The sequence below is a fragment of the Anabrus simplex genome, chromosome 2, assembly GCF_040414725.1.
Source record: "Anabrus simplex isolate iqAnaSimp1 chromosome 2, ASM4041472v1, whole genome shotgun sequence".
Taxonomy (NCBI): Eukaryota; Metazoa; Arthropoda; class Insecta; order Orthoptera; family Tettigoniidae; genus Anabrus; species Anabrus simplex.
In genome coordinates, this window is record NC_090266.1 from 981,778,463 (window position 1) to 981,803,374 (window position 24,912).

General features: G+C 39.3%; 1 protein-coding gene, 1 long non-coding RNA gene and 1 other non-coding gene across 5 annotated transcripts in view; 1 reads left to right on the forward strand and 2 right to left on the reverse strand.

Annotated features, from left to right (window-relative positions):
- The window catches only part of LOC136864601 (COP9 signalosome complex subunit 5), a 139,288-nt gene that overhangs the window by 77,354 nt on the left and 37,022 nt on the right, over positions 1 to 24,912 (forward strand). The gene's annotated exons all lie outside the window — the stretch shown is intronic.
- Positions 1 to 24,912, reverse strand: part of LOC136864602 (uncharacterized) — a 91,864-nt gene that overhangs the window by 16,941 nt on the left and 50,011 nt on the right. The window lies entirely within an intron of this gene.
- On the reverse strand, positions 14,208 to 14,362 carry LOC136865008 (5.8S ribosomal RNA). Its single transcript, XR_010859408.2, has one exon. It is a non-coding gene; the product is annotated as a 5.8S ribosomal RNA (ribosomal RNA).

Below are 24,912 nucleotides of genomic sequence, written 5' to 3' on the forward strand. Positions count from 1 at the left end.
TTCGTAAGTAACAAACTCTCATTGTGCACTGCTGTATCTACGACCAGTCTTGTATCTTGTTACGACCACAACACTATTTGCTGTAATCGATAACAGATATTGATTTTTACCGACTGCCATAGAGATTACAAGTAATGAAAATCATTTTATTTTCCGTATTGAAAGAATCTCAATAATAATATAAGAAAATTTATTGGACTCCAACCTATTCAATACATTACAGGATGTTAACATTTTTAGTTAAACATCGTTAAAATGGAGACATGTTTCGCCCCCTATGTGGGGCATCATCAGTCATATCAAAGCACCTCAAAATCACACCAGACGTCTGGTTGGGACTTATGAACATAATATGCGAGAGAGAGTACATTAAAAAACACTTACAAGGTCTTATCTTAGACAAAATAACAAATTGACTAGTTACACATAGTAAAATACGTTAGTGGTTCTTAATATTAAAACGAGGCCATCACATGTACAGTATAACAATGAAGATAATTAAAGTCTATTTGATGTTGAGTTCGAAGGTAGTTTTACGTAGTATATACAAATGTTGGAAAATAAAGTACAATTTACAATTACTGTACACTTATTTATAATTGTTAAAATTGATGAGAAGAAACATTCCAATTTTGTCTATTCGCGATATTGGCTCCAACCAAAATAATTCGCCCAAGGGTTCATGAGGTAGTCACCTCCGTTGGTCACTCGTTATATGGATGGAGTGCATAGTGCAAGTGAACTGCTGTTTTTATAGATAATAAAATGAGGCTGTGCTAAGACAGAATTAAAACAACAAAGGCTTCAAATGAAGACAGTTAAAATGTCATTAGATTCTTCCTAGTTGACTAGAGGTTTGCGTATATTTTTGTTGTTGAAGTGTGGAAAAGTCAGTTGTTGGTTGAATGGGCAACGGTCGAAAACGTTGTGCAGTGCAATCGGTGTTTGAGCTGTCTTACGTATGAGGGAATCTGAAATGGAGGATTTATCTTTAATTAATTAAGTGAAATGATGAAAAAAGAGATGAAAAGAGGGGGGAAATCATTGAGAAATGAAAATGTGAAAGTTGAAGCTTACCTTAAAAGCTGTTGAGCTGTTACCTGATTTTTAGGAGGTTTGTGGAGCACTGGCTGTCGCTGATGTCCTGCTCCTCGTGTTGTACGTGTGACGTCTTAGAGGAGGGTAGTGGATTTGAGAAGGCAGGGCTGTGGGCATGTGATTGGCGCTTGGGGAGGAGTTGTGTGTATTGGAGGGAGAATAGGGGTGCAATGAGTTGAACGGCTTAGTGGGGTGCTTGGTGAGTTTGTCTTGAGGACGTTGACAAGTCTTTTGTCTTACAGATTTAAACTATTGAGCGAAAATATTAATTGTTCGTAATTGTCTATTGGATCATTTAAATTTTTATTCTTATTATATTTTGGGTCCAAAAAAATGTATAAATTTTCAAACTCGGTCATGAGTCTGCCTTTATCTAGTCTTTTTAAAATTTGGAGATCCTGTTCAATTGTGGTAAAACTATGTCCGGTGTCTTTCATATGGATGCTCATGGCTGAGTGTTTATTGTGCTTTTGGGCCTTGAAATGTTCTGCATATCTAGTTGCAAAGTTTCTACCAGTTTGACCGATATAAAGGGGTAGCGATTTGATGTATAATGGGGTTAATGCAGGTGAAAGATGCGTATTTAGGCTTATTTATTTTTATTGGGGAGAGGTTTGTGGCCAATTTCAATTTCACTTTATTAATTATTTTCTGTATGATTGAGGGATTGTATCCATTGAAAACAGCTATTTCTTTTACGGTATTTATTTCTTTTTTTAAGTTGACGGTTGACATGGGAATTTTTAATGCATTGTACACTAAACTGTAAAACGATGCTTGTTTGTGCGATTGTGGGTGAAGAGAATTTTGTTTTATGGTTGTGGGAGTGAATGAAGGTTTTCTGTGAATTTGGAAATCGAAATTGTTTAAAGTCCTGGTGATTGTAATGTCTAAAAAATTGATGAAATTATTGTCCTCATCTTCTTTAGTAAACCTGATGCAATTATCAAGGCTGTTTAAGTAAGTTAGTATGTCTTCACTATTGTTGCAACTTTTGTCTATTATTGCTAATGTGTCATCGACATAGCGTAGCCAAAGACACAAACCATTAATGCTATTTGTTATTTTACTATTTTCGAGGTTGTCTATATAAATTTCGGCGAGTATTCCCGAAATAGGATCACCCATGGCTAGACCTTCTTGTTTGTATATCTTATTGTTGAACGTAAAATAATTGTTATGAAGAACGAAGGTTAGCAATTTTAAGCGTTCTTCTATTTCTAACAGACTTAAGGTGCTGTGTTTAGAAAGATTAGTTCGTATGATTTCGATAGTTTTCTTAGCGGGAATGTTCGAGAACATGTTGGTAATGTCAAATGAACACATTATGTGGTTAGGCTGCAAATTAAATTTATTTAAGGTTTCACATAGTTCTATTGAGGTTTTTTATAGGGTGTTTATTGTGAAATGTTTCTTGAGGAATTTTTGGAGGAATTGTGAAGTTTTGTACGTTGGACTGTTTCGGCTATTTATGATGGGTCGAATGGGAACGTCGTTTTTATGTATTTTTGGCAATGATCTGACGGTGGGTAATTTGGGATTCATGTTGATGAGTTTTTTATATTCGTGCTCGTTAAATAAAAAGGGTGAATTTTTTAGGAGTGTTTTTAAATTACGCTGAGTTTTTAAGATGGGATCTTAGAAATTATTGAGTAAGAATTATCGGAAAAGAAATTCTCCGTTTTTTGGATGTAGTCGTGTTTATTCATTAAGACTATGGTATTGCCTTTGTCGGCTTTCGTTACTATAACATTATGGGTGTTTACCTTTTTTCTTAATTCGTGGGTTTGCTTGAGAACGGTGAAATTATTGATGTTGGAAACTTCTTTTACAAGGGTGGATAATTTCTTTTTTATCTCACATCTCACGTCATTTTGTCTGTCGAAGGGAATTTGTTTATTTATGTTGGATTCAACTTCCGCTATTGTGGTAATTATGTCCTCGGCCTTATGTGGACTAGGCCAATTATATTTTAGGCCTTGGTCAAACAAATGAATTTCATTGTCCGAAAATGTGTTAAATAAGTTGATAGTGGTTGGAGTGTTTTTCCATGAGGGGGTGGAAGTTTCTCTATTTTTGTTTTGGTTTAAGGATTTAGTTTCTCTTCTATTAGACATGTCAACTTGTGGTCTAAGGTTTTTTGCTTTTTGTCTAATATGTTATGCAATTTGTGTGCGATGTGTCTTTGATATGAGTTCCATTCGAGAGGTGATAATGATTGAGCAGTGATCAAATGTTCCCGATAAAGCTGCAGGTTTAGTAGGGATTTTTTTCTATACATTAGTTTTATTTCATTTCTGAGCCAGAAACTCAATAGAACTATGCAAAACCTTAAATAAATTTAATTTGCAGCCTAACCACATAATGTGTTCATTTGACATTACCAACATGTTCTCGAACATTCCCGCTAAGAAAACTATCGAAATCATACGAACTAATCTTTCTAAACACAGCACCTTAAGTCTGTTAGAAATAGAAGAATGCTTAAAATTGCTAACCTTCGTTCTTCATAACAGTTATTTTACGTTCAACAATAAGATATACAAACAAGAAGGTCTAGCCATGGGTGATCCCATTTCGGGAATACTCGCCGAAATTTATATGGACAACCTCGAAAATAGTAAAATAACAAATAGCATTAATGGTTTGTGTCTTTGGCTACGCTATGTCGATGACACATTAGCAATAATAGACAAAAGTTGCAACAATAGTGAAGACATACTAACTTACTTAAACAGCCTTGATAATTGCATCAGGTTTACTAAAGAAGATGAGGACAATAATTTCATCAATTTTTTAGACATTACAATCACCAGGACTTTAAACAATTTCGATTTCCAAATTCAGAGAAAACCTTCATTCACTCCCACAACCATAAAACAAAATTCTCTTCACCCACAATCGCACAAACAAACCTCGTTTTACAGTTTAGTGTACAGAGCTTTAAAAATTCCCATGTCAACCGTCAACTTAAAAAAAAGAAATAAATACCATAAAAGAAATAGCTGTTTTCAATGGATACAATCCCTCAGTCATACAGAAAATAATTAATAAAGTGAAATTGAAATTGGCCACAAACCTCTCCCCAATAAAAATAAATAAGCCTAAATACGCATCTTTCACCTACATTAACCCCATCATACATCAAACCGCTACCCCTTTAAAAAAACATGATATGAAGATAGCCTATAAGACCCATAATTCTAATCAAAAGCTATTCTTCAACCACAATAGGATAAACTTGGACAACAATAACTTTTCGGGCTTTGGCATTTATAGACTGAAATGTGCTGAGTGTAACAGTTTCATATATCGGTCAAACTGGTAGAAACTTTGCAACTAGATATGCAGAACATTTCAATGCCCAAAAGCACAATAAACACTCAGCCATGAGCATCCATATGAAAGACACTGGACATAGTTTTACCACAATCGAACAGGATCTCCAAATTTTAAAAAGACTAGATAAAGGCAGACTCATGACCGAGTTCGAAAATTTACACATTTTTTTGGACCCAAAATATAATAAGAATAAATATTTAAATGATCCAATAGACAACCGAAGTCCTCTTTACGAATAATTAATATTTTCGCTCAATAGTTTAAATCTGAAAGACAAAAGACTTGTTAACATCCTCAAGACAAACTCACCAAGCACCCCCACTAAGCCGTTCAACTCATCGCGCCCCTATTCTCCCTCCAATACACACAACTCCTCCCCAAGCGCCAATCACATGCCCGCAGCCCCGCCTTCTCAAATCCACTCCCCTCCTCTAAGACGTCACACGTACAACACGAGGAGCAGGACATCGGCGACAGCCAGTGCTCCACAAACCTCCTAAAAATCAGGTAACAGCTCAACAGCTTTTAAGGTAAGCTTCAACTTTCACATTTTCATTTCTCAATGATTTCCCCCCTCTTTTCATCTCTTTTTTCATCATTTCACTTAATTAATTAAAGATAAATCCTCCATTTCAGATTCCCTCATACGTAAGACAGCTCAAACACCGATTGCACTGCTCAACGTTTTCGACCGTTGCCCATTCAACCAACAACTGACTTTTCCACACTTCAACAACAAAAATATATGCAAACCTCTAGTCAACTAGGAAGAATCTAATGACATTTTAATTGTCTTCATTTGAAGCCTTCGTTGTTTTAATTTTGTCTTAGCACAGCCTCATTTTATAATCAATAAAAACAGCAGTTCACTTGCACTATGCACTCCATCCATATAGCGAGTGACCAACGGAGGTGACTACCTCATGAACCCTTGAGCGAATTATTTTGGTTGGAGCCATTATCACGAATAGACAAAATTGGAATGTTTCTCCTCATCAATTTTAACAATTATAAATAAGTGTACAGTAATTGTAAATTGTACTTTATTTTCCAACATTTGTATATACTACGTAAAACTACCTTCGAACTCAACATCAAATAGACTTTAATTACCTTCATTGTTATACTGTACATGTGATGGCCTCGTTTTAATATTAAGAACCACTAACGTATTTTACTATGTGTAACTAGTCAATTTGTTATTTCGTCTAAGATCTTGTAAGTGTTTTTTAATGTACTCCCTCTCGCATATTATGTTCATAAGTCCCAACCAGACGTCTGGTGTGATTTTGAGGTGCTTTGATATGACTGATGATGCCCCATATAGGGGGCGAAACATGTCTCCATTTTAACGATGTTTAACTAAAAATGCTAACATCCTGTAATGTATTGAATAGGTTGGAGTCCAATAAATTTTCTTATATTATTATTGCCATAGAGATCGCGGAACTGAATACACATACTTTCGATACACAGTGCGTACCGGTTTATGTGCATTTGTGTGGAGAATATACAGCGCTATCAAGCAAATGAGAAGGATACTACGATAGTCAAGTTCTCAGAAGCATTTAAACGTTTATTGGAGAGAGCTCTTCCGGTGCCATTTCGCATTTTTCGCAGCATGTGGTGTATATTTCGTAATTATTTGCACAATTCACACAATAAATCAAATTTTGCGATATTTTGTGAGTTCATTTTGCTAAAATATGGTATTTTTAGTACCTGGGAAGTCATATATAGACAAGAAAGAAGATATCAAAAAAACTCGTGCATATCGTTATTACCAAAAAATACGGCCGCTAGCCATGACTAATAACATGTCAGAATACTGCTACTCCACAACAAACAGATGATTTTTTTTATAAAACATCTTACTATACTTTCAAAAGCTCAACAAAGCACTTGTGAAAACTACTACTGCTCTTTACAGGCATGAAGCTTGTAAATACAGTGAAGCTTAGCCTTGACCTAGCAGACTGATGCATAAAGAGCATCGAGCATGAAAAGAGGCACTTTCTACCACAGCAGAGCCTTAATTCATTCCTTTATTTAATTATTGACTGAGCAAAACGCTTCCTGTCGCAAAGCAGTTGCTCAGCAGGGAAGGAAACTTTTTATTTATATGAAACTAGTGATCTGCAGCTTGATTCTCACTAGCAAGTTCTCACGGTTATTTGTACATCCCAGTGTGGTGAATTTGGTAAGTCACTCCAGCATAGACCAAAGAGAACTTGAGTGGTACATACCTTACCCCTTATCTTGCTCCTGCTAGGTCAGGGCGCTTATGGCACTTCTCCAACTTCTCTCTCCTGCCATTCCTCTTCCATCATTTTGTCCCAGTCCAGGTTTCTTCTTGCATTTCTCTTTATTGAACCAGTCCACCATATTCTAGGTTTCATTCTCTTTCCCTCAAACTTCATCTCCATTATCTGTTTTGGTATTTTTTTCTCCTCCATCCTCTTTACATGTCCAAACCATCTTAGTTTACTCCCATCAATTCTCACATTTAGGGTTTCCATTCAGAGCTCGTTTTTCACATCTTCATTTCTCAATCTGTCTTTCCTTGTCTTTTCTATCATACTTCATAGGTATTTCATTTTGCTGGCTTGAATTCCACTTTCCTCCTTACTTATCACTGTCCAAGTCTCAGCTACAAAAGTCAATATGGGTGCATAATACATTTTGCACATTATTTCCTTACTCTTTCTTGGTACTTCCTTATTCCAGATAAGGTTTCTTAAACTCTGGTTGAATGAATTGTCCTTTGGCACCCTCTTGCTAATCTCCATGGCCAGCCTTGTATTCATTTCACTCCTTAGGTATTTGAAACTGTCAACAATTTCAAGGCTTTGACCACCACTTTTTGCAATGCTTTTCCCTTGTCTTTCTCCTCTCTATACCACCATGGTCTTGCTTTTCTCTGCACTTATTTCCATATCATACTTTTAAATTTTCTTGTTCAGTGCATCAAGTTGTTCGTGTACTACTTGTACTGTTCATTCCCCAGACCACAATATCATCTGCAAATAGTAATAATTTCATCTCGCTATCCCCATATTCTTCCTTTGTCTCGTTTACAGTTTCATCCTTAACCATTAGAAACAAAAGTTGTGACAGCACACTCCCCTTTCTTAGTCCAGTTTCATTTCTAAATCATTTTGTCCTTCCAACTGCTGTCTGTACGGTGCTGATGCAGTTGTTGCATATTGCTTCCACCATTTCTACAGTTTGTGCACGCCATGATTTCCCAAACCTTCTCCTTTGGAACATTAGTATATGCCGTGGTTTGATCTATGACTGTCATGACCAGATCCTTTCTGTATTCCTAATTTTTTTTTCCATTAATTGCCTCATGCTGAAGATTGGGTTCACTGTAGATCTTCCATTTCTAAAGCCATACAAATGACTGTATTATACTACATAAACTGGCGGATGATCTGCCATCTTTGAAGAAAGTCGATAGCTGCTCTGCTATGTTTTCTTCAGGCAGAAAAGGAGAGGGCGGGGCAACATAATGCTTCAAGTGAATAGCCAAAGCAACCATTGTTAATTTTTCAAGTCATTGCCTGTATCCTGTTAATCTAATTGTATTATACAGTATGAGCAACATAAAGCGGAGCCAGTCCCCCAGCCTGCACACAGGAGGTGCGTGCGTGACAGGACGTCCGTAGCAAATACATTGTCGTGTAAACTATTTCAACCGGGCGAGTTGGCTGTGTGGTTAGGGGCACGCAGCTGAGAGCTTGCATCCAGGAGATAGTAGATTCGAGCCCCACTGTCGGCAGCCCTGAAGATGGTTTTCCGTGGTTTCCCATTTTCACAGCAGGCAAATGCTGGGGCTGTACCTTAATTAAGGTCACAGCCGTTTCCTTCCCACTCTTAGGCCTTTCCCATCCCGTCGTCGCTTTTATGTATGAAACATCTCGAGGTAGATAATCAGTAGTAGTAGTAATAACACACGTTATTTTCAAAGTACCACAACAGCTAAGGAGTCTGAATGAATCAGGTGCAGGCTACATGACGACTGACTCGAGGTCAGAGGAAAGCTTAGGCTGTGGATAGGCGAGATAGGAGTAGGCAATGAGAGAGCTTTATTTGAATGGCCACATGACCCAATAACGTACACAACGTCCACTCCTGACGTTGTGACAATCTAATACAACTGATTTTAACCACATGATTACAATCATAAGTTCTAGAAATAAATCTGAAAATTGTAACAGAATATATTACATTTGTTCCTCCTTAAGATCTTTACTACAACAGATCAGGCCAATGTAGTATCATACGCATTCATTAGAAAACAGAAAACACACCAATATATAGTAAATACAAAAAGTGATTTTGTGACTAAATGTCTGTGAATGATTCATAAACAACCATACAATACAAAAGAGTGACCTACTCTGAATCGAACCTTACAATAGTTTTCCTGTCTCGAATTGGATAGCGTCTAGTTGCGACAGGTGATGTGACAGTTAGCTGTGAGGGTTGCAGAGATCGTCTGCAACTGGACTATGACGTGGTGGTGATGCAGGTTTGTGATGGAGGGGGCGGGGAGCGAGAAGTAGGAGAACTCCGTTGGTACTCAGAGGCTGGTGTCGGCAGAGGAGTGGTCAGTGAGGGAGAGTCAACTAACTGTGACATCCCTCACTATAAAGAATTAGCCCTACAGTGGTCAGTGCTAAAAACACCTGGCCCTGACTGTAACCCTATTAGCTGGTCTATATGTCTTTTCCAAGTCAACCCAGACTCGAGTTGAATTAAATACGTAACTGGGCCTAGTCTATGTATAACCCTACCTTCTACCCACTTATCTCTTCCTCTGTAGTCTTTAGCTAATACTGGTTGTCCTATAGTTAATTGTCTAGTGTAACTACCTCCTGCATTAGTTGTTTGTTTGTCTTGTTTATTTGCTACAGCTTTCTGCAAATTAGGTCTTATCAAATCCAACTTAGTTCTCAAAGGACGATTGAACATTAGCATAGCAGGAGTTTCATTAATAGTGCTATGTACAGCATTACGATAAGCTATTAAAAATCTACTCAAAGCTAAATTTACATCTTCATTTTCAAAAATTGCACATTTTAAACGGTTTTTTAACAGTTTTAACTGCATTCTTGGCCTGCCCGTTGGAAGCAGGATGGTATGGTGCTATCAATGTTTGCCTTATCCCGTTTTGTTTCAAAAATCGAGAAAATTCGTTAGAGGAAAAGGGAGGGCCATTATCACTAACAATGAGTTTGGGAACACCAAATCTACAAAACATAGGGCGCAATTTCTCAATGACTTGCTTAGCTGAAGTTGAGTTAACTGTTTCAACTTCCAACCATTTGCTATGAGCGTCCATTACAATTAAATACGGTTTTCCTTTAAAAGGTCCTAAAAAATCTACGTGAATTCTTTGCCATACATTGGGTGGAAATTGCCATACATGAAGTGTACTTTTATTAGGACTTTCTCGCTGGGCAAGACACGCTGAGCAACTGCTGGCTACTGCCTCAATGTCCTTATCAATTGAAGGCCATCATAAGTACGATCTAGCTAATGATTTCATTTTAACTACCCCAAGGTGTCCACTGTGTAATTCATTTAACAAGGACTTTCTCAAGGACCTTGGAATTACGACTCTGTAGCCCCACATCAAAATTCCTTGTTCTACAGTTAGCTCAGCTTGCCTTTTAACAAAGTTGTTTAAAGTTGGATCTGGCACAGTAGGCGATCCGTACGAGACACAACCTAGGATTTTGTTTAACTCCTTGTCTTTATGGGTCTCAGTACGTATATCGTTAAAGTTTATGGGAACATCAGATTCCATTATGCATTGTAAGTAACTACCTACGTACTCTAAACTAACATCAAAGTCCTCAAAATGATTGGCTGATAAAGGCAGCTTAGATAAGTCATCTGCATTGCCATGGCATTGAGATTTAACATACTGAATGTCATAGTCATAACCTGACAGATACGTAGTGTTGCAGTCTACCTGCTGCAAAGGCTGGTAAACCCTTTTTTGGAGCAAAAATTGTTAGAAGCGGCTTGTGTTCTGTACACAGAGTAAAATGTCTTTCCCATAAATACTGATTTGAACTTCTTTACACCATACACAATGCTCAAGACTTCTTTATCAGTTTGAGAGTATTTTTTTTTTCAGCTGAGTTTAAGACTCTACTTGCGACAGAAATTGGTCTCTCAGTACCATCTTCTTCTATTATACTTAAAACACTCGTGATGCCATAAGGTGATGCGTCACATGACAACTTGATTGGTAAGTCAGGGTAGTAATGTGCTAGTACCTTAGCCGAAACTAATTTTTCTTTGACTAATTTAAAAGATTTTTGACAAGCTAAATTCCAGTGAAAATCTGCATCTTTTCTAAGAAGCTGGTACAAGGATGTAAGAACAGTGGCTACATTGGGGATAAATTTAGCATAGTAGTTCACAAGACCAAGAAATCCTTTAAGCTGTGTAACATCTTTAGGAACTGGAGCCTCAACAACTGCTTTGACCTTATCATTGGCTGTAGCGACACCATCTTTACTTAAGACATAGCCTAAATATTCTAGACTGTCACAGAAAAACTTGCACTTATCTCTACCAACAGTCAACCCATTACCACTTAGGCGTTTACAAACTTCCCGTAATCTTCACAAATGTTCTGCTGTATCTGCTCTAGTCACAATAATATCATGAAGGAATGAGGTCACACCTGGTATACCTTGTAGTATTTATTTAATAACTCTGAAAAATACTCGGTGCTGATGAGATTCCATAACAAAGACGGTTGTAAGCAAATAACACTTTATGTGTACTTATCGTACATAGTTTTTTACTTTCTTCCTCTAACCTCAACTGCATGTAAGCTGATGACAAATCCATTTCAGAAAACTGAATTCCCTTTTGTAAGACAACAAAGATGTCTTCAATTCTCGGTATTGGGTGTCTTATCTACTTCTAGGAAGGGGTTTAAAGTGACCTTAAAATCTCCACAAATATGGATTTTACCACTCATTTTTTAGTACTGGAACAATCGGAGTGCCCCTTCACTTGAAGATACCGGGAAAATAATTTCCTCATCCATTAAACTTTTCAACTCTAGCTTTTTTTTTTTTTTGCTTTACGTCGCACCGACACAGATATGTCTTATGGCGACAATGGGTTAGGAAAGATCTAGGAAGTGGCCGTAGCCTTAATTAAGGTACAGCCCGGGCATTTGCCTGGTGTGAAAATGGGGAAACCACGGAAAACCATCTTCAGGGCTGCCGACAGTGGGGCTCGAACCCACTATCTCTCGATTACTGGATACTTACTGGCTGCACTTAAGCGACTGCAGCTATCAAGCTTGGTAACTTTTTCTCTTAAAGAGTATGGTATTGACCTAGGTTTTATGGTACTTAGGTACTGCATTTTGCTTAAGGTTTAGTTTTACTGGGTCTCCCTTAAAGCAACCTAATTTACTAGCGAATACCTCTGGAAATTCATTAAATAAGTCTTGCACTGATTTAGACTCTGCATTAATTTTTACATTCATTAAGTTTACGTTGTTTACACTGTTGGCAATGCTTATAATAACTTGGAGCTCTTTTATCCAATCACGCCCCATGAGAGGATTAGATCCATAATTTTTTTTTTTTTTGCTAGGGCTTTACGTCGCACCGACACAGATAGGTCTTATGGCGACGATGGGATAGGAAAGGCGTAGGAGTTGGAAGGAAGCAGCCGTGGCCTTAATTAAGGTACAGCCCCAGCATTTGCCTGGTGTGAAAATGGGAAACCACGGAAAACCATTTTCAGGGCTGCCGATAGTGGGATTCGAATTTACTATCTCCCGGATGCAAGCTCACAGCCGCGCGCCTCTACGCACACGGCCAACTCGCCCGGTAGAGATCCATTATCAATAACATACAAATCTAAGTTCTTTTCCAGGGACTGATATTTAATATTTGCTTCTAACTTCCCCACAGGCTTGATTTTCTCATTGGTGTATGAATTTAAAACTAAGTCTGTGGGAATCAATGTTACATTACTTAAGCTGTGAGCTTGCATCCGGGAGATAGTAGGTTCGAATCCCACTATCGGCAGCCCTGAAGATGGTTTTCCGTGGTTTCCCATTTTCACACCAGGCAAATGCTGGGGCTGTACCTTAATTAAGGCCACGGCCGCTTCCTTCCAACTCCTAGGCCTTTCCTATCCCATCGTCGCCATAAGACCTATCTGTGTCGGTGCGACGTAAAGCCCCTAGCAAAAAAAAAAAAAAAAAAAAAAAAACATTACTTAAGTTATCCTTATAAAAATTTTCAGAAACAACAGACACACAAGCACCAGAGTTTACTTCAAAATTAATTGGCTTTCCTTCAACAATTAAATTTACTCTAATGGGCTCAATTTTTGTTATTTTACCTAACTTAGGCTGAATGATTTGATCATATCCATCACACTGAAAAATGTTATAAATATCATAAACTTCATCACACAACTTTTCTTGACCAACATTGGGTTCATGTAAGTCTACATAGTGCTGGTTGGGTCTAAGTCTGTTTCCGTGCTGATTCTTAGTTCCCTTAGAAAATAAAGGATTGTTTGGAAGCATGTTTGGTTTTACATGAAACTGAGACTTGCTCTTATTTTTTGACTTGCAAACCCTCTCTAAATGACACTTCTTACGACAAAAATTGCAAATATATTCACGATATCAGCACTTTGCGGTAGAAGGCCCACCTTTATGACTAGAACAAAAACACTGAGGCACTTTCACAACACGTGGTAACAAATTAGGTACATTGCTGCGTGGAGAATGCCATGCTGTAAACTTCTGTAGTCTTGGTGTGGTGTGGTAGGCCAAGGACACTGCATCCTTGTCAGTTGTATCCAGCAATATCGCCAGCTGTTCTGCCTTCTGGAATGTGAGGTTCACTGGAATTTAGCTTGTCAAAAATCTTTTGAATTAGTCAAAGAAAAATTAGTTTCGGCTAAGGTAATAGCACATTACAACCCTGACTTACCAATCAAGTTGTCATGTAGCCTGCACCTGATTCATTCCGACTGCTTAGCTGATGTGGTACTTTGAAAATAACGTGTGTTATTACTACTACTGATTATCTACCTCAAGATGTTTCATACGTAAAAATTGGCCATAAGACCTATCTTTGTCTGTGCGACTTAAAGCAGCAAGTTGTAAAAAAAAAAAAAAAAAGCTATTTCAAACAAACACCACAAAAAATTACAAGTACGCCCATATATCTCGCCAGGAGATGTTGATACTGCCTCCCTTTGTTGTTCATGCATTTCTGGCACCTGCTAAGGGAATTGTTCAATACCCTCTGAGAAATGGCAGCAATTTCTTGTGCGAATGTTATTTTGAAGTTCATCTAAAGTGTGTGGATTTGTTTTATATACTTTCTCTTTCAATGGCTCCAAGAGAAAATGTTGCAGGGGGTTAAATCAATATGCTTAAATTCAGCGGGTAGTCTCGCCTGTTCTGAGGTCGTGTTTGGTTTGTGTGTGTCGCACAAAATGTTCGGTCGCTGCACACACAGCACACACTTTCGAGCTTGGTCGCGGAGCAAGGGCGGCGAACCGGCGCCAGCAGACACAAAGACGCTGCGCGGACCAACCCTCCCGTCTCACACACTCTCAGTGGTGGTGTCGACCGGTCCAGCTCCACCGGGGTGAAGCTCTTTTCAGGAGACGCGGCGGCGGCGGCCGTGGCCGCACAAACCGCGACGCTCCCACCCTCCGAACGCAATGTCGCGTTCAGTTTTAGCAACCGACCCTCAGCCAGGCGTGGTCCGGGAACGGAATCCATGGACCGCAATGTGCGTTCGAAATGTCGATGTTCATGTATCCTGCAGTTCACATGTCGACGCGCAATTTGCTGCGTTCTTCATCGACCCACGAGCCGAGTGATCCACCGTTCAGGGTTGTTTTTTTCATTTTTCGATCATCGTTCTCTCCACGGTGAGTGGAGGAGAAGCAATAATTTTCATGGGTTTCTCATCACAGAGCTAAGAAGTGTTTCGAGCATGGGCGTGGCGTTCATTTAAAACCTTCCCGCCGGGCCGAAGCCGCGACGGGTACCCTCCACTGAGCGAGGAGGTAGGTACCCAATGCCGAACGTCTGCGTCGTGGGAGATGCGGACCGCGACACTCCCCCTGTCGGCGACGGCCGGGGCCGCCGCTTACACAGTACGAACAGGACTCGCCTGAGCTCGCAACAGTGGGCTCGGCAGGAGTCTCGCTCCTTGAGGGAGCCTCGCCGGAGGAGAGGACCGCGCGGGGCCGTCCGACTCCTCCTTCTCGAAATGTTTTTTGTTAAAAACAATTTCGGTAATGATCCTTCCGCAGGTTCACCTACGGAAACCTTGTTACGACTTTTACTTCCTCTAAATAATCAAGTTTGGTCATCTTCCAGACACATCGGAAACTGCGCGAAGCAGATCCCGCGCACCGGTCCGAAGACCTCACTAAATCATTCAATCGGTAGTAGCGACGGGCGGTGTGTACAAAGGGCAGGGACGTAATCAACGTGAGCTTATGACTCGCGCTTACTGGGAATTCCTCGTTCATGGGGAACAATTGCAAGCCCCAATCCCTAGCACGAAGGAGGTTCAACAGGTTGCCCGGTCCTTTCGGACTAGGAGGACAAGCTGATTCCTTCAGTGTAGCGCGCGTGCGGCCCAGAACATCTAAGGGCATCACAGACCTGTTATTGCTCAATCTCGTGCGGCTAGAAGCCGCCTGTCCCTCTAAGATGATGTGTCGCCGGTAGCACGAACGGATACCGGATGCGACTATTTAGCAGGCTAGAGTCTCTGGAGCCGTCGAGGCCATATGTTGTTAGTGATAACTCTGTCTTCAAACACTGCATGGATTTCCTGTAAGGAGAAGTGGACTCTATGTGCCATCGCAGAGTCTTGCAGGAAAAACGTGACACTTCTTTCCCTCTCAGTTAATTTTCCAAAAAATGGCTGCAAAATGGTTTGCACATACCTATCACTATTGATAGTTTCCGAGGGAGAAAAAGGGTCTATTTTTCTTTCGCTGCTAATAGTGCACCACACTCCTACTTTTCCATCATGCAGGGGCACTTGTTGAAGATGATTAAGTTTTTCAGTACTCCAATGATGATTATCTTGTGTATTATTATACCCACTTAGGTGAAAACACGATTCATCTGAAAAGAACATTAAATTAGGGTCAATTTCTCCATTATGTATAGAATTCAAAACCCATTCACAAAATCGAATTCGCAACACAGGGTCACCTGGTTTAAGTTCCTGCATTATAGTAATTTTATTCGGCTTTAATTTCAGTAACTTTGTACCCGTTCGAACAGAACCATAGGAAATGTCCATTTCCTGAGCAAGTCGTCAATGTGATTTTTTAGGAGACCTTTCCAGAGCATTAACAATTTTACGTACAGTTGCTTGTGTGAGTATTGTACATGGTTTATTACGTTTCTTATCAAGAAGACTTCCCGTCTTACGTAATTTATTGACTAATCTATTAATCAAACTCCGACCTGGAACTTGAACATCAGGAAACTTCTCTTGAAATAATCTCTTTACAGCCCTCACACTTTCTGTGTGGACGTATGAATCGTATATGAATACTGTTTGGGGAACAGATTACTGATACCCGACTTGAGCCACCTGAGCCATTTCATTGAATTCACACACTGTACTAATGTTACCAACGAAACACGTGCCATGTTTGCAAACGTTCAACAAAGACTGAAACCTGGTGCGGTAGCGTGGCCTCGAGTACATCCAGCACTGTATTTCGTCACTGGCCGACTCACTCGCTCAGAAATTCCCACTCACAAGGTGGAACGGTTCTGCTTTATTTTGCTCGCCCGGTATATAAGGAGAGGAAATAATAAAGAAACAACATTTTCAGATACAGTGGAACCTTGGATTGCGAGCATAATTCATTCTGGCAACATGCTTGTAATTCAAAGCGCTCGTATATTAAGGCAAGTTTTCCCATAAGAAACAATTGAAACGCGGATGATTCGTCCACAACACAAAAATATTTATTCGCTTACCACTTCTAAAACAAAGTATAACATAAAACAAATTAAAGTGCACTTTTCCTTACAATAGAATCATTGTTGATGTGAGGGAGACGAGAGTTGACATGAGAAGAGTTACTGTGTAGCACGAATTTCACCACTGCTGTGTGTTGGCTCACTGGAATTGTTTTCTTTTCGTGCAGCTTTAACGAGAAACTGTCCAATGACTGTTGCTTTTGCCTCTTTTTGAGGATTTCACAAAAATGTTTCATTGCATTATCATTGAACTGATTCATCGCTCGCATGGCTACAGCCTTATTCGGATGGTGTTTTTCTACAAAATTTTTCACCGTTTCCCACATTTTGCACTACTTCCGAATCTCAGTTGAAGTGAGAGATTCCTTTTGACTTTTCCTCCTCTTCCCCGGATGAGATCTCCATAACCTCCTCCTGTTTTTTGCGATGAAGGTCCATCAGTTCGTTGGTGGTCAGTCCTGGCTATGTTCTTCCACCAGCTCTTGAATGTCCATGTCATTCACCTCCAGCCCCTTCCCTAACGACACAATTTCATCGACAATCCGCTGCTCATTGTCTCCAACAATCCTCTCAAAGTCACGTCCAAGATCACAGTCAGGCCACAGCTTTCCCCAAGCGGAAGTGAGAGTTCTCTTGGTGACTCCATCCCAGGCTTTACTGATGACCTTCAGGCAGTTCACGTTGGTGAAATGATTGCTCCCAAACTCTGGGAGGGTAAGGTTTGTTGCTTCGGTCACTTCGAAGCAACGCTGAAATAGTGCTTTGGTGTACAGCTTCTTGAAGTTCGAAATGATTTGCTGATCCATAGGCTGGAGTAGTGTTGGGAGGAAACAACTTAACCTTAACTAAGTTGAATTCCTCCAGTAAGTCGTCCTCAAGGCCCCAAGGCCTGGAGGATGAGCAGGAGCATTGTCCATAAGCAGCAAGACTTTGAGCGACAGATTATTTTCTGACTGGTATTTCTTCACTACAGGACCAAAGACCTCGTCCATTCAAAAAACGAAGAGGGGAGGGGAAAACGTATGCACACGTGACGCTCGTATTGCGAAACCTCACTCGCTTATCAAGTTACAATTTATTTAAAATGTTTGCTCGTCTTGCAAAACACTCGTAGACCAAGTTACTCGCATTCCGAGGTTTCACTGTATTGATTATTTTAACAACTAATGCCGGCTTGACACACCTTTGCAATATTTGTAATAACCTAGGCGATTCTCAGTCATACACTGCAGTATAACAATTGAATGAATGAAAACCAACATTTTGATCATTCAGAGAAAAAGCCATTTAAACATTTTAACACTTGTGTAAAGCCGGGGATGAAATAAAACAAAAGTAACATAATACACGCTTAGTGGCCAAGTGATTAGCATTACGTATAGTTAAAATCAACTTTTTCATTCGTATAGGTACACAAAGAAAGTGTAGTTCACTTGTACCCTTTTGACGCAAAAATTCGTCTGTGGAATGTCACTTATATCATACTGTTTCCAAAGGTATATCTATTACTTTGGATATCACTGAATTTTCTTGTTTCTATCACCCTTCTCTCAGTCACTCAATCACTTCTTCTGATACTATAAATCCATCTAGTTGTTTCTTGCTTTCAGTGAATAATGACAGACATCTGCGATTTCCAGGGTGACCCATGGACGGGCAGAGGACGCAGATGCACAACTGTCTGTTCGGTTCCCTTCTGTCCGTAGATGGTAATAGCACTTGTGGTAAACTGGTGAAATGAAAGGCAACAGTGACATTAAGTCATAACACTAAATCATTTCCAAAGAGAATTTTCTGATTTGATGTGCATATTCTTCTTTGTAAAGCAAGCCAGATTCATGGCTGTCACCTCTATCCGTATCTTATTACTTGTACCACTATGGTATGAGAAGTCGTGAGGAAACAGGATATTTGTAGTTATACCCCCTATCACTAAAGCGCAAAATATTACTGCAATCACTTGTCCCTCTTTGCTGTTTAAAATATACATCCTCCCCGAGTTATATCCTGCACCTAAATCATTTTTTTTAAATGTCTCGTATACCGTTACGATTTTCATCCATTCAATTAATATGAAAGTACATGCAAGATACAGATGTAGAGTAGATTAGTGGTTTGTTGTCACAATACATTTACAGTATGAAGCTCAATGCCGTAAACAAGTGATTCATCAAAATATGTAATAACCAGCAGTGACAGCATAGGGACAACAGAGAATACAGTAATGTACATCTACCGTACCATACTTCAAATATTCTCGTTCAGAAGACTATGCCTTCTGGACCAGAAGGCTTTATTCTCAAATAACTGCTGGTGGAGAGTGATCGCGCGCGTTAATGAACTGCAGCTATGGAGCCTAGCTCTGCATTCAGGAGATGCATGAGTTTGAACTCCACTGTCGGCTGTCCTGAAAATGGGTTGCTGTTGTTTCCTTCCAGGCAAATACCGGTACAGTTCCTATTCATAGACTACATCCGATTTATATTACATCCACTTTCTTATCCAATTTCATTCACCTTGATTACTTTCATACGCATTAGCTCCTCAACTGAGGTTGGTATCAGGAAGGGGTTCTGACCCTAAAACCATGCCATATAAATACATCTCACCTCATTCCCGAACCCTTATCAGGAAAACTGCTAGTTGTTAGTGCTTTTATATTGTATCAACAATCCAGATCTGTCTCTGGTTAGAAAAAGTATCCAGACTGTGCTGTGTCTCCTGGTGTCGGCTAGATCAAGTTACTTTCATTTTCCTGTCGGAGTCTCATTCTTGGCTCTGGTGAGTGGTGGTGGTGAATAATGTTTTTTTTTAATTTTTTTCTAGGGGCTTTACGTCGCACCGACACAGTTACGTCTTGTGGCGACGATGGGATAGGATAGGCGTAGGAGTTGGAAGGAAGCGGCCGTGGCCTTAATTAAGGTACAGCCCCAACATTTGCCTGGTGTGAAAATGGGAAACCATGGAAAACCATCTTCAGGGCTGCCGACAGTGGGATTCGAATCCACTATCTCCCGGATGCAAGCTCACAGGATTAATGTTTTAAGAGGAAGTACAACTAGGCTACCATCCTCTATATAACACTAATCAGACAGAGAAAACGGAAGGAATCCGACACTTCAAAAATGAAGATATCGGCCAGAGAAAAACAAGGGCCTCAAAGGGCGTGAAAATGAACTTCTCTAGCCCTCAAATGCTCTAATAGTGTCAGGGTCAGAAAAGAACAACAGTTGACCAAGGGTGGTCAGATAGAGTAGTTGAAAGAGAGGAGCTTGGCACAAGTAAGTGGAAGCAAAGCCCCTGGGGCCTCTTACGACAATCAGGTGCTACCGTGGGTGTTATTCTACCGCTCCCACCCACAGGGGGGATTGGCTTTGACAATACCAAAGTGACTGAGGTATGAGCAATGCTAGTAATGCCATTCGTCATGCAGCCAGTTCTTGTGATGAACGGTGTGAAAGTGTTCATCATAGGGTTAGTTGTTGTATGCATTTCAGTGGGCTAGGCAGACTGACAGAAACTTCTGGCCCTGTGAGGAAAGGAACAGAAACTGCCTCACTCCTCATTTTCCTGTAACACCTCTTGTCTTCATGATGCTCTTTAATGTGTATGAGTAATTATATGTAAAATATTCCTCTGGATTTTAAAATGAGATTCTCATCCTGTAGTATCATCCCAGATAGCTATGCCATATGCCATGATTAAATGAAAAGAGCTGTGATATAGGTACTACCTTTTTGGTATCCATGCTCGTCATGTGAGCTGACATAGTTTCCTACTGACACATACTGAATATGGACAGATCATCTTAAGATTTCAACAATTACTCCTAATAATGTAATTTAGTACATTTGACCTCAGTAAGTGTATTATTGAAAAATCTGTTAAGCATGTTTTTGTTCTGCACAGTTTCGACGTTAATAACATTTGTTTTTGTCATGTTTGGCTTTATACCATTTACACAGAAACATTGATCAAGATCTCTTAAAACTACTGGCACTAGGAAGGAATGAACAGTAATGATCAGGGATTATAAATCTGAATACAGCAATAGTGCCAGTTTATTGAGTTACGTATCATCAAACTAGAGAGAGACTTTAACGTTCAGTGGTTAGGACATGGGCACACACTGCATTAATTTACATAGTTACCCTTTTAAACAGATATGGAATAGAAGTTAATTTTTTCAGAATAAGGAACAAATACTCTCTTGTAAAATTATATATTTCTTGTTGTAATCACTCTATTTGTGCAGTTCATTACAGAACACGAGTTAGGCATCTTTGCTTGTTGAAAACTAACAGCTGAAGAGTGGCCTAAGAAGATATGGTGGATGTGTTACAAATTCCCTCAGCCAGGAGTGCTGTATAAACCTGTCCAGCCAGTCTATGTAGTATAATATAGGTCATTAAGCCATACTGTTCCTCATGCAACTCTCCTACCTTTCTTCTCATTCTCCTCTCTAATATCCTTTCCAGTACTTTTGCCCCTTCTGATAAGTGTGTGATACCTTGATAGTTATCACATAATTTTCTGTCTCCCTTCTTAAAGACTGGTATTATTATTATTATTATTATTATTATTATTATTATTATTATTATTATTATCTTTCCTCAGTTTTCTGGTGCATGTTTCTGCTTCCGTGTGCACTTCAACAATCTGTACACCCACTGTAGTCCAACAGCTCCAGCAGCCTGTACCATTTCCACACTAATTTCATCTATCTTTGTTGCCTACCCCATTTTCATTTTACGGACTGCCAGTTCTGCCTCTAACCTTGTTATATCATCGTCTACTGTAAAGACATCACACCGTATTACTGCCATCTCCTCTGCACAATTTCTTACATTCAGTAGTTTATCAAAGTACCCCTTCCATCTTCTCTTTATTTTTTCTGGATATGTTATCAACTCTCCATCTTCCTCTTTCATCAACTTTGTATAAACTCTTTCTTTCCTATTACTTCGTATAATTCCATACAGCATTCATTTACTGCCAGCTCTATCCATTTCCATTTTTGTATAAATTCTTCCCAACTTTTCTTTTCTTACCAATTTTGTACATTTCTTTTTATCGTCAGGATACTTCCTTTTGCTTTCTTCTTTTTATCTCTATTCCCTTCTTGCAATGCTTTCTTCTTTTCTTTCACTGCTTCTCTCACCTTCTCATTCATTCAGCGGTGTCTCCTTTCATTTCCTCTTGTCAGTGTTCTACCACAGGTACACCCTGCCCCATTTACAAATGCCCTTTTGAAGTTGGATCATTCGTCGTCCACATTTCCTACTTCAATAACTGGTATGTGTTGTTTCAGTCTTTCCAGAAATTCTTTCCGATCATTCTTATTTAATTTCCATACTTTTATTTTACTGTCTCTTATCTCCTATTTCCATTTTCCCCACTCTCATTATTAGGGCCTAAAAATGTTAGAAATATGTAAGCATTTATGACCTAAAAAGTATTAAAATGAAAATAAATATGACTTCAAAATTCTTGGTAATATTTTCGAAATCTTCAAGGTCTTGTTGTTTAACATTATATTGAAAATATACTTTTAAAATCTAGCACATTCAATAATAATTTTTAAAAAAACAAGTAATAATATGAATTATCATTATACCATATTTTTAATTTATTTAAATACTGAATCCAGGGGTAACTCTCGACTCTGCACAGAATGAAATAAATGTCACTTTTTGATGGGCGGTCAGAAAGAATTACAATAGCAAATTGTATATATTTTAAAGTTTTCAAATAGGAACAATCTTCTATTTTCTCCCAACATTGACTTGTAACGGGGAAATGACCACTCAACATCGCAGGATGTTATTGAGTCATATTTGAAATATGTCAACTCATTAGAGTTCAACTGAGGCTCACCTTTCTGTTTCCATCTACCCAGCTGTCTCTTTCTATACAGCTTACCCTCCTTATACATACACATATATTTCTAAGAAAGGTAGTTGTAAGAAATCACAGACAACAATTAGATGTGAAAAATCCGTCTTTGAGACAACTGCAAGCAGGTATACGAAAATGGAATAAAAAGATAAAAATATGACAAAATACGAACATTCATGGGAAAAATATGACCATAATATGAAAAATCACTGGAAAATGACAAAAACGTTAACAAAGCCAAAATATGACTCTATAACCCGTGAAAATTGAAAATTTTAGTCACCATAGATAAAATCATGCTTATTTTTATTTTACATGGAAAGGATATAAAGAAAAAAAATGACATGTCATAAACATCCGGGCCCTACTCATTATTGTTATCACCACTATTATCTCCATTGAATGCTTCTCCTGGTAATCCTGTTAAATCCATCATCGGTCTGCGATTTGTCCTTTCCACCAGAAAGTAATCAATTACCAGTATTAATTTTATTATTTTGTCACCCCCAGCCATATCTTGTAGCTTTCCTGCTGCTTTTCTTCTGAAACCATGTGTTGCTCACAATTATCCATTCCTCTCACAAAACTCAACTAGTTTCTCTTCTTCATTCCTTTTCCCACGTCCGTATGATCTGATTACTCTTTCCTTTCGTTTTCCACCTGTACATTTAAGTCTCCCATTACAATCATTTCCACATCAGTTATCTCCTTTTCTAGTTTCTCCAGGAATTATGTCCTCTGCTTTGTACCCTGTCTCTGGTGCATAAACTCGTATGAAGTCCTTCACTTCCTTTCTCATTCGCAGTCTAATTTTTATTATCGTATTGCTGATGTACTCAACCATATCCACATACTCCTCCAGCTCTTTTGAAATTATCAGGCCGACTCCACTTTTTGCCTCTCTGTCACCACTCCAGTATAGTGTATATCTTTTCCTCATTTTCTTCTTTCCTTTTCCCTTCCATTTAACTTAGCTCAACCCCATCATTTCTATACCCTCTTTCTGCATGAAATCCACCTCTTCTAACTTGCCTGTTAAGGTCATAAGGTTGATTATCCCACCTTCATAATTCTGTTTTCTGGTTGCCCATTTTTCACAGTTCCCCTGGTACCCAAGGAACTGAACTTGCCAAAAGTACTTAATTGTATGTTAGGGACACTCTGTATTTCGTCAATAAGTTGTCAGCCATAACCTTTCAACCCAATACACTTCCGATGAGTTTCGTTGTGGGGTCCTTGTTCACTAAAGTGTCGATTACCTTGGTCATGTCTCTCATTGAGCATCTGTTCCCTGAGGACATTACTAAGCTAAGCTATTTCACCAGTGCATGACTTCGAGCTATTTCTTGTGGGGTAGGCAATTTAATGAACAGTTGTTTTTTTTTTTCTTTGAGGAGCTATTCCTTCGGTGCCCGTCAAACCTATGATTTGGTGGAGGTATGTTGATGGCACATGTGTGGTATGGACAGAAGGTCCTGAGAAACTTAATGTATTTTTAAACCACTTAAATCAGCAACATCCTTCAATTAAATTCACTATGGAGATGGAGTCAGACGGGTGCCTTCCTTTCTTGTATATTCTTGTAAGAAACCGGACAGATCCTTAGGACATACGTCTATCGTAAGCCTATTCACACAGATCGCTACCTCTGTGCAGACTCTCACCACCACCCAGCACAAAAACAAGGCATTCTCATGACACCATGAGAGCGACACAAATTTGTGATCTATCACATATCCAGGAGGAGATGGACACACTCAAAGTCATGTTCAATGGTAATGGTTACAACGATGTACAGATTCATAGAGCCCTGCATCCTGGAGGGACAACTAAGCAAAGCTCACAGAAAGAAGTAGTGAAGGGAACTGCCTACCTGCCTTACATTCGTAATACCACAGACCGAATTGCCAGGGTCCTCCACAAGCACAATATAAAAACTGTGTTTGGCACCGTCACCAAAATTGCTCACATTTTAGGTAAGAGCAAAGACAAATTGTCCCGACTATTATACCCTGGGATGTACAAAATTCCCTGCACTTGCGGCAACGTATATACATTCGCCAAACATGCCGGTTCGTTGGGACACGCATCAAAAAACACCAAAAAAAATTCATCTCAACCAGCCAGACAAGTCAGCAATAGCTGAGCATGCACTGTTGTCAGGTCATGATGTTGTGTTCCAATATCTTTGAGCTCCTACCCACAGTAAACCCTACAGGTCTAGGATTATACGGGAAGCTGTGCAAATACGTAAAAATCCTAACAATTTCAACAGGGACACTGGCTATCAGTTGTATAATATGTGGCTGCCAGCCATTAAGGACTTGTGTAAGTAGATATCTTTCCTTTCCTTTCTATATTGTTATTTCGTTTTGGTGTTTTCCAAATTCGTACGTTCATTGGTTCATTCCAAACTATGTGTTAATGTCATACTTTCACGTGTGTACACCAGTTATGCCCCCCTCTCTTACACCGTCTCACATCATCATCATCCTCTGGTTTCCTCCACATACTGCCTTACCATA